Source organism: Ipomoea triloba, chromosome 14 (assembly GCF_003576645.1).
Source record: "Ipomoea triloba cultivar NCNSP0323 chromosome 14, ASM357664v1".
NCBI classification, from domain to species: Eukaryota; Viridiplantae; Streptophyta; class Magnoliopsida; order Solanales; family Convolvulaceae; genus Ipomoea; species Ipomoea triloba.
In genome coordinates, this window is record NC_044929.1 from 19809191 (window position 1) to 19820708 (window position 11518).

At 30.2% G+C, this 11518-nt stretch overlaps 1 non-coding gene across 1 annotated transcript; it reads right to left on the reverse strand.

The window, feature by feature from the left end:
* Positions 1 to 453: 453 nt before the first annotated feature.
* On the reverse strand, positions 454 to 526 carry TRNAR-UCU. Its single transcript has one exon. It is a non-coding gene; the product is annotated as a tRNA-Arg (tRNA).
* Positions 527 to 11518: the final 10992 nt, after the last annotated feature.

Here is an 11518-nt window from a genome sequence, read left to right on the forward strand (position 1 = left end):
TATCTACAGCTCCACTGTAGCTGTACCTATGAAGTTAGTGTGTATCTACAGCTCCACTCGGAGTAAGGTTACCTGGACCGGGGCATGGGAGTCCCTTACGCTGAAAGAATGGTCTGGGGCATGGGAGTCCATATGGACCACGATAGTGTGTAGCTGTACCTATGAAGTTAGTGTGTATCTACAGCTAGTGTGTAGCTGTACCTATGAAGTTAGTGTGTATCTACAGCTCCACTGTAGCTGTACCTATGAAGTTAGTGTGTATCTACAGCTCCACTCGGAGTAAGGTTACCTGGACCGGGGCATGGGAGTCCCTTACGCTGAAAGAATGGACTGGGGCATGGGAGTCCATATGGACCACGATACTATACTTGATTGACGATGGACCCCGATGCTATACTTGATTGACAATGGCTCCAAACCGGGGAACAAGATCTAAAATGCATTATTTGGCAGCACGCCCAATGGGACTCGAACCCACAATCGCTTGATTAGAAGTCAAGCGCCTTATCCATTAGGCCATGGGCGCTAATTGATTGCATTAAGGTTCCATTTTAGAAAATTACTCATTTCAAGAAGTGTACATATTATATTAAACACCCTTCAGGTTCTCAGAACCACGAATAGGCACCACCGCTATACAATATTTTGGACAAGCATGTCCCTACTATTATAACATCCGCTATCTTTTTCACTATTGTTATCATGCACATGCATCCACCATATATTTTCTTATCGTTTTCAATAATAATAATATATACCATTTATATATATGACACATTCCATCTCAGAATATCTAATAGATTTGAAACAATTAGAGAAAAAATCAATGACTTTTATAAATAACTCAAATTTTAAAATGCGTTTAACAACACTATAGAGTGCACATATGTAAAATTAAAGAGTGCATATGTTAATAAATCAAGAAAGCTAAACTAAAAAATTAAACTAAAGCTAAAATGTAAGTACTTAACTCCTAAACAGTAAAAGGTAAACCTTTAAACTAAATTTAAAAGATTAAACCATAACTTCTAAAAGGCAAACCTTAAGTGCAATATTGCATTTTCACATTGAGTACACTTTATAGTATTGTTGAGTGTAATTTATAATATGGTGCATTTTAAAGATAATACTAAATTGTAAAGTGATGAACTTCTAAACCAAACTATAAAAACTAAACTCTAAACCAAACAAAAAAACTAAGGCATAAACTCTAAAATGTGAATCATTTTCCTACACTTCCACATGTTACGAAATGCACTCTATTGTGTTACTAAGTGCATTCCATAATGTTGCTATGTGCAGTGCACTTAATTAAAACTTGAATTATCTACAAAAATGCAAGTACATTTTTACTTCATCTCTTTATTTTGATATCGTTAAATTTTTCTATATAAACGGTTTTGACTGGTTAACTCTTTGGATATTTATATATGGTAATTTGGTGATATAGTGATATAGTGTTTTTTCCCCTTGTGGGCATGCAAGTGATAATTGATGAAAGCAAGTAGTTGTAGTAGGTGCTAACAAATGACAGATATGTTCTTTCCAATATTGTGAATTTGAAAGTATATTTGTTGAATTTTCTTTTTGTTGCCTTTAACATGACTCAGAGAGAATTTTTTTTTATCCAATAATTACATTAATAGTCCATTTATCAACATTTCTAAACAATTGAATTAGTTTATATGTAATATAATATAATGATGCATATTTAGTGAAATTATATTGTACATTTTGTTAGCGATATAAAAAATAAAAAATATATCTTCATTAAGTACAAAATATACTCACTACACTAATACAAATGTTGTGTAACATCTCTCTAGATCGAGCCTTTGTTTTACTACTATCTTTCAAGAGTCCAAAATTTTGCAAGGAAGCAATAAGCTATTCAATGTGACCCGCTGACCCCATATTAGTAAAGATGAAGAAATCTAGCCGTGATACGGGTGACTAAGTGAACGTAGCATACATGATTCTAGACTCAAAAGTTATGAGTTTGAATCCTATTAATATTTTCTTAGTTGAGCCTATCGCTTGAGATATTTTTTTAGTGTGATTTAACTTTCTTGTGTAGTTTGCTAATTATTACACAAAAACCCTTTACGAGTTTGATTTGGAGTTGTCACTATGTATGGGTCTCCCTAATGTAATTTACTTTTCATGTGTGATTAGCAAACTATTATACATGATCACGAGTTCGATTCTTGCCAATACCTTATTACTCAAGGCTATCGCATGGGTCTTCCTATTTCCTAATAATGTGGTTTAGCTCTCTTATCAATCATTATTATATTGGTGCGCACATCTGTGTAGATCATACTATCAAATAATGTATCTTCAGTACACAAATAATGTATTTTTAGTATATTAAAAATGTATAATGTATACATTATTTGAGTACTGAAAGTACATTAATTTGTATAATGTACATCCCGTAAACGAATAATGTACTTTTTTAATATTAAAAATATACTTTTGTTGTGTGGATCATAGTCTACACATTAATTTGCACTCTTCTATATGATTTATAGGTTATTACACAATAATGTATTTATATAGTGCACACCTTAAAATAGTGACTGGAGTTCCGTCACCAATAAATCCATAATTAATTCCTTTGCCTATGAAAAACCAAACTTATTGCATGCATTTGCTAGCTCTCATTATTCGCCAGCCTTGCTGCATTAGCATTAATTACTTGGCCATGTCTTGGGAAGATCCATCTAACTACTCTCAGGTGGATTTCTTCTATCACGGTCGGCCTTTCACAAAAATGGTATATATACAATTTGCCATTTCAGCACAGCGTGAGGTTAAAATTATCTAGTTAAAAAGAAAAAAGAGTTAATACTATCTGAGTCCTTCGAATATATTGATTTTGTTAGGTTTAATCTTTAATTTTCAAATTGATCACCTGTGACCTTTCGACTTTCAAGTTGTTACTATCTATGGTTCAAATTAACCATAAATGGTCCTTCAACTATCAACTTTTAAGAAGTTGTGATCCTTCTAGGATGATCATGGCTAGTTACACATTTTGAAAGTACAGTTGAGGGACCATGGAGGGTTAACTTAGACTATGGATGCTAAAATTTGAAAGTCGAAAGACCATGATGGTCAATTTGAAAGTTTAAGATTAAATTAAACGTGACAAAATTATTCAACTCGGAGGATCCATATGACATTAACAAGAAAGAATTATTTCACATATTAAAACTATTGAAAGATATATATAGAGCAAATTTTTTCAATGCTTTCTACTAAGGCTATGTTTGGCAAACCTAGCTGAAAAGGTAGCTGAAAGCTAAAAAGTAGTTGAAAACTGAAAAGCTATAAGCTCGAAGCTGAAATCTGAAGAGCTATTAAGCTAGCTGTTATGCTTAAAAGTGTTTGGTAAAATTAGCTTTTTGATAAGCTGATAAATGTAAAAAGACTAAAAAGGACATCTTCATACAATTTAAATAGTTTTAAATTTAAATAGGTTTTTTATATATTAAAATATAAAATAGTGAAATCAATATATTTTAATAAAATATAAAGTAAGAACATATATTTGAAAACATATAAAGTAAAACAAAATGGTTATGATTCATAAGATTAGTTCATACAAAAATCAATGTTCAAACACAAATGTCAAATTGAAATTACAACCAAACATATTGAAGAGAAAAAGTGAAGAAGGTTTAGTCAAAAAGGTTTTAATTGAAAATGGTAAATGATGTTATTTCTTTAAAATAGTAAGGTTAAAGATGGAAAAAAAAGTTAGGAAGCTACTAGCTTATTTTGAAACGCTACCTAAGGTAGCGCTCAAAAATAAGTTCTTATTTTAAGCTAATAGCTTATTTTAGGAACATTACCAAACCGACCTTATAGCTTATTAGTAGCTTAAAATAAGTTATAAGCTCCTAAATAAGCTCTGCCAAACAGAGCCTAAAATTGAAAAGAGTAGTGATATTTTGATCAAATCATATAATTAAGTAAAGAAAATTAAAGAAGTGATTTCTTTCAAAATTGTCGTGTATTTCTTTTTCGACAAAAATTTATGTGAGACCGTTTAATGAGTCTCAATTCGTGAGACGAACGGATATTTGATTAATGAAGTAAAAAATTCGATTCAAAAATTAAAGATTTGACTCATTAATCAAAGATCTGACCCGTCTCATGAATTGATACCCACTGAGACGGTCTCACATAAGTATTACCCTTATTTTTCTGGCAAGACAATACTATCTAGAATCTAAGACATCTTGATTCATGTTATCACATTTTCCAATTACACACTTGAAGAATCTCGCATTATCTAAGTAATTTGGAGGATTAAGATCTTTGGATCAAAATGAAATACAAAATTATTTATGAAAAACTTAGATTACATTTGAAATCTCGCTCTGCTCACTCAAGAACTAAAAATGTTAGGAAAAGCAACCATTGAAGCCTGTTTGGGATCCAGGGATCGGATGCTCCACACATAAATACCAAGGTTACTCTTACATCCACATGTTTAGTTTGTATTGGCTTAGTTACAACTATCATTAGATTTTCCTGTTATATATAAACACCATCTTTTTGTATTGGAAAAAAATATCACACTTTTATTATACTTAATTAATATATTTGAACTCCCAAAACACACTGAATGTATATATTTTTTTAAATCACACTTTAATTATACTTAATGTATAACATTTTAAGGTAATATAATATTCTTGGATACATAATTAACTTATTTAAAAGTAGAGAGTAAAAGCACATGGTTCATTTTATAAGTTATTGTATTAATTATCTACCAAAACTTTACATTGTATATCAATTTCATTTATTAATACGATGATAATTAATATTCAAAACTTGATGTCTCAATTTTATAATTGATTATCATCTATTCTTATATTATCTATTTCTAATTATTCAATTTTATGGTGATGAGTTTTTTTTTTAAAATAATAATAAATAAATAAAAAAGAAAAAAAAGAGGGGTGAAACCCTGGGGTGGATAGAGCCTAGGCTCTAATAGTATAATTGCCCTAGCAAATTGGCGACCCCCCTTGAATTCTCAAGAATCAGACTCGCCGTTCTTTAGGGAGGCCGGGCTATCATGATCAATCCATTCAAAAATATTGATTGATATCATTATAAGCTAGGCGATCAGTGACCTTTATTCTACTCTTGAAAGATAGCTTCGAATTTTGATCCTAACCTTCCACTCTTTGATATTCCAAAATTGATGGTGATGAGTTTGAGAGCAATAAAATAATCACATGAACATACCCTAAGTAGGGAGTATAAAAGAAGAAATATGTCCTAGACTCCTTCCTACTTTTCGTGCGTCCGAAGATTTCATTTGGCACAGTAAAAAGAAAGTGAGAGTTTGAAGAATAAGGTTAAAAAAAAATGGGAGTAGCAGATTAGACAAGTGGGGTATAAGTATGTGGTGGCAAAGGTACCCCACGTGACAAAGAGTCCATGATGGTAACGTACCACGTGACTTAGGAATTTCTTGTGATTCTTGTGACCAGTTCGATCTTCCAAGAGATTTTTGGTTTTAAAAATTCTTATTGCACAAATTTCTAATCAGTCCTTCAAGTATCAAACTAGTCTTCTTTTGCCCCACTGATTTGATATGCTTAACTATATTAACATGTTGCACCTCCCAATTAGTCTGCCCATTACTCATTAAATAACTCAAAATAAGTCAAATTTTTACTTTGCTAGTAGCCACAAGATGCATGGTTTGAATTCTTAAGCCAAAAAAAGAAGAAGATGAATTTGATTTTATTATAAACACTAGTATACAAGTATTTGTGAGCTTATAACCTCTAGATCAACTGAGACACATCCCATTATTTTACATTTTTCACCAGTCTAAGGCAAGAGAGGGGTTTGTGGTTGAAACTTATTACTCATTAAACAAAGAGTTTTTTCCACTTTTGGTCCTATGACTTTAATGCCTCCGTCAATTTATGTACACAACTTTCATTCTTGACATAAGTAGTGCTTGACTTTGATTTGTTTTCCACTTTTAGTCCTTGACTTTGATTTTTTTTTCCACTTCTAGTCCTTTCGGCCATTTGAGCGATAATTTTTAATTGGAATCAACAAACTGTTGTGCCATTAAGGGTAAATAATGTTTAATGTATTTAGGGCTTTATCAAAAGACACTTTTACCCTTAATGGCACAACAATTTGTTGATTCCGATTAAAAATTGTCGCTTAAAAGGCAAAACAGAACAAGCAAATTAAATAACTTTTTTTTTTCTTATTTTTTCTCTGATTTTATTTATAAATATATTTAGGACTTTATCATAAGACACTTTTACCCTTAATGGCACAATAATTTTTTGATTTCAATTAAAAGTTGTCGCTCAGATGGCCAAAAAGACTAAAAGTGGAAAAAAAATCAAAGTCAAGGACTAAAAGTGAAAAACAAATCAAAGTCAAGCACTACTTATGTCAGGAATGAAAGTTGTGTACCTAAATTAACGGAGACACTAAAGTCATAGAACTAAAAGTGGAAAAAACTCTTAAACAAATGTCCAGCTAGAAAACTAGAAATCATCACTACTTTTTTCTTTTCTTTTCCTTTTTTTATGTTTTTTTTTGTCAAAATGACAAAGATTATATACATACATTGATACATATATGAGAAACAAGCTTTTATAGGCACAATACCTGAAAATAAGTGCCCAATATTAATACTCAATATTAAAATTATGATTACATAAAAATAATTGTAAAAATAATAAATAAATAAATGCCAACTACCATATAGTGTAATGACATCTCGGTTATGATTCAAAATGGGTGGTCATAGATCCGAACCCAGATGGTGGGGACTTAGATTCTTTGAGCTAAAATGTTTGAGAAAATATATAACAAATACTACATTGAAAAGAATTATGAGTATTTCATTAAAAAAAATAATAATAAAGAACACAAGTGCAAAATCTCTATTATATTAAAATGATTAATTATTAAATTAATATTAATATTTATATTAAGAATATTTAATTATTATTATTTTATTACATATATATTTTATCTATACGTATTTACATGCATATGTAAATGCTACTCTAGAGTATAGTAAAATATATTTGATTTAATATGGTATTTAATTAGGTGAATTATTTAGGTATGTATCCAATATAAGTACACTTAGGTTAATTGATTATATTTATCTAATATAATACTTAATGGTGTAAGGACAATTTTTGCCTAAAAAATTAAAGTACAATATTTTTAACAAGATGTACAACTTCATAAACACAAAAAATAAAAATAAAAAAATGCATACATAATTCAATAGTATAATTTGTATTGACTCTTATAAGTTAGTTATTAGATTACATTTCTTATCCGTAAATTATAAAATAATACTGAATTCAGTTTATGTGTTATATGTGCTATCATTTTTAATCATTGAATTACCTGTTAAATGAATATTTCTTTATCAACTTTAATTGATCAGAGTTACTAATAAAATTTAATTTCACACCATATTTCTCTCTCCTCCTCATCATTTTAGTAAATCGCACTAAGAAGAGTCATGAATTTGACTAAGAGAGTGTTAACAATAATCAAACTTATGATTTTTTAATACAAGATTCATACTCTGCTCACTCGATTGATCATCTCTTTGGAGGTAATTTTTTTTTTTATTCTACTCTTTAATTTATTTATTATTTATTATTTATTATTTATTATTTATTGGTTTGTGCAGTGCAGTGAGGGTGAATCTTATCTATCTTTGAGTTAGTTCAGCTGTGTTGTTCCTTAGAGCATACTCCATCAATTATTCTATGCTGCGTAGCCTTTACTTCTCTCTCTCTTTTACCCCTAACACGGCCATGCCACTCTGACAATATATATCACCCCAAACAAGGCCTTTATTTCCTTTAACAACACAATAAGTTACGTTCTTAAGGAATAAAAAATAAAAATAAAAGATAAAAAGCTTCTAAAGGGTAATTGAGTAGGTTGATCATAATTTTTGTGCCAAAAAATTGTAAGCTTGATTCTTGCCAATACCTTATCGGTCGAGTCTATTTGCAAATGATCTTTTTAGTATAATTTACATATCTTGTGTGATTTGCGGGCTATTAAAAAAATTGCCTATTGGCCTTCTCGGTTTGAGCCAGTCAGTTATGCATGGACAATCAAAATCGATTTATCACATTATGGTCCTTTGCTGGTTAAGATCAAAATGTGAGCTTCACATAAAACTGACTAACTTAAACTGATTTACTTCCTTGATCCTTTACAAGTTAAGAGTACAAGACGGAGATTATCTAAAACACATCTTCAAATAAAGACAGTAAAGTTTTCATAAATATATATAATCAATCTTTCAAAAAATATATATATATATATAATCAAAGGTATGTAATGCAGTACCATATGGAAGAGGTTAGATTAGATTAGGTGGCCAGAAAGGGCAAGTAGTAAATATCATTAAACCATAGCAAAAGAGAAAAGTGAAAAAACAATGGTCGGTGTAAAAACCAAAAAAGAAAGGAAACTTATAAGAAAAGGGAAAGAAATGATAAACACAAATAAAAAAAGAAAGGAGAGGTTACTAGGTAGGTCAGTTTGATGATGATTTATCTGAGTTGGTATCCAAGGAGCACATGCACTCTAACCAAACAAGTAAAGCCTGCAGAGGTCCAATATGTAACCTTAAAGTTTTCCTCATCATCATCTTTGATGCATCTATGTATCTTATCTTACTACTCACCAAACTACACAAAAATTCTATACCTACAAATATAATACACACTACCAGAAATATGAGCTTAGCTTTTTCGATGTACTCACATATATTCAAAATATGGTAAATTTTGTCATAAGTATTTACTTTTTTAATGTGCTTTCAGAAATTTCTGACAAGTTTCCGAATATCTTTAGTAATAAAAAATTATGATATTGGACGTCAAAAATTTACGACAAATTTACTTTAAAATAAGATAGTTGAAAGTTGGCACTAACGTAATTTTTTCGATGCATTATGCATGGAAATAATGTGGGTGGAAAGTTGGCACTAGTGTAATTTTAAAAATCACAACCATATATAGTTGTTAGAATTTTTTATCCGGGCCGTTCTTCTTCAAATCTAGAATCTGGGTGAGAAGAAGAACTCAAACTTTGTTCCTTGTCATTAAAATCTTTTTTAAATTCTTCAAATTTTAGTCGAATCGAACATATATACTTCGATTCGTATTAAAAAAATTCGAATCGAAATATGTATTCGAATTTGGATTCATATTCGATTTTTTTGAATTCAAATCACAATATACGAATTCAAAGCACAAATCGAATTTAAAGTATTTGATTTTGTTTACACCTCAGCTCTAATCCATACACAATTACACACACACACTAACTAACTAATATAAATAACTCCTAATTAATATCAACCATTTATATTCTTAAAATCAAGTTTAATTTCTAATTCTAGCAGATTACTATAGTTAAATTACAAAATATTATTACATTTTCACAATCAATGGCGTATCATGATTGTCCCGTCAAGGTGTTTGTTTGTTCAATTTGATATGTTTAAGGGAATATTTCACTTCAATACGTTACATGATAGTTATATCGTGTAAAAGGAAAAGAAGTAACGATAAAGTTAACACAAACATATAGCTGTTAAATTAGAAAAGTACAATTAATATATAGCTTCCTCAAAAAAAAAAAAAAAAAAACAATTAATATATAGCAGCTAGAGGGTAGGTTGGATTTAGCCATAATAAGTTATTTGAGTTAAGTAGCATTGTCTTCTTCTCCCATCCACTATACAATACAAGATAAAGTGGAAAGTGACAATTCAATGGGGATTGATTTTCTTGTTTCGATCTCTATATCTAATTTAGGAAAGGGTATTGCTTTAAGGATTACAAAAGGTGGATATATATATGTATGGAGTAATGTTGCAGTCGTTATACCGTGGACCATGGTCCACAATGCATTGTGAACCATGGGTCATGTTTGATACTGCAGTTGTATTAAACTGATATTGCAATTGTGTTGAAAGGATACTGTAGTTTTGTTGAGAGGGAACTGTAGTTGCGCGAATCAGAGGCCGTGTCATGCATTCATCTGGAACTGTAGTTGTATTGAACGAATATTGCAGGTGTGTTGAACGGATACTGCAGTTGTGTTGAATTGATGAATGACATCTGTTCCGTACAACTGCAGTTTCCTTTCAACACAACTGCAGTATCTTTTCAACACAACTGCAGTATCCGTTCAACACAACTGTAGTATCAGCTATGATCATGGTCCATAATGCATTGTGGACCATGGTCCACGATATAATTTGCGGTGATGTTGGCTAGCTAGTGGGTGGTGGTCTTGGATTTGCAGATGTTGAACACATTTAAATTATTTTATTATTGGGAGAAATATTTATCTTTTAAGGAAATTCACTAAGCCTACTTTTTTTTTTTTTTTTTTGAAAACTCTAGTAAGCATACTAAAACTGAGAAAGCTAATAGATAATTTTCACAAGCAGTCAAATTAAACTTATAATATTATGATTATCAAACTAACTATCCAACTAACTCAAATGTGGTTATCTCCGCATACTACTACTCTAACCACAAGGTCAAAAGTCATACTTGTGTGTAGGGTGCACCGGGCACCATGTTAAAGAGCAAGAGTCAAACTCAAATCAGACTATTTACTGAAAAATTAAAGTAAATGCATTTTATCTAATTTTAAGACGTACAAAGTAAAAAAAAAATTATTATATTTAACTTTTACTCAAAATAATAACATCTTTTACAATGTGAGATAACTCAAGACAAAAATAGATAACTAATTTTCCTATCAAGTTAAAACTTAAAAGTGTCCCAAATATATATGGAAAGTACAATGGAGTTTAATTTCATGAATATTTGCCTACATTGAAGCTAATTAATGCATCAATACTCAATAACACTTGTAGTTTGAACTTTGAAGAAACCTTAATTACATACTTGTCTCTTTTAAAGTTCTTGAAAGCTATGCATGATACGGAATAATATGCATTTATTAGAATTCATTTAATAAGAACTAGTGCATAAATATAAGAGAGTTACTTTATTATATTAATAAATAAAACATGTTAAAAAGAGTTATTATCACGTTTTACTCTAAGAGTTTAGTGACAATGTCATTGTAACTGTCACTATATAAACATTATATTGTTATAAGTATTGCATGGCTTCTGTATTTTTTAGATAAGTATAATGTGACCTTTGAAGATATTTTTACACGCGTGACTTGTAAGTGACAAAAAATTTTAGACAAAAATGTCAATAATTTACGTGACAACATGCTATTGTAAAAAGTGGGATTTGTTTGATTTCCATTTTAAACATGTTTTGTTAAAAATTGGAGAGAACCTATTATTGACTTTGTACATGAATGCTACACAGAGAATAGTTATTTGACGGTATACGGAGGCTCTATAAACTTTTGTCACTGACAAATCAATAACAAAATTCAGTAAGAATTCACTAGATTTTCACTA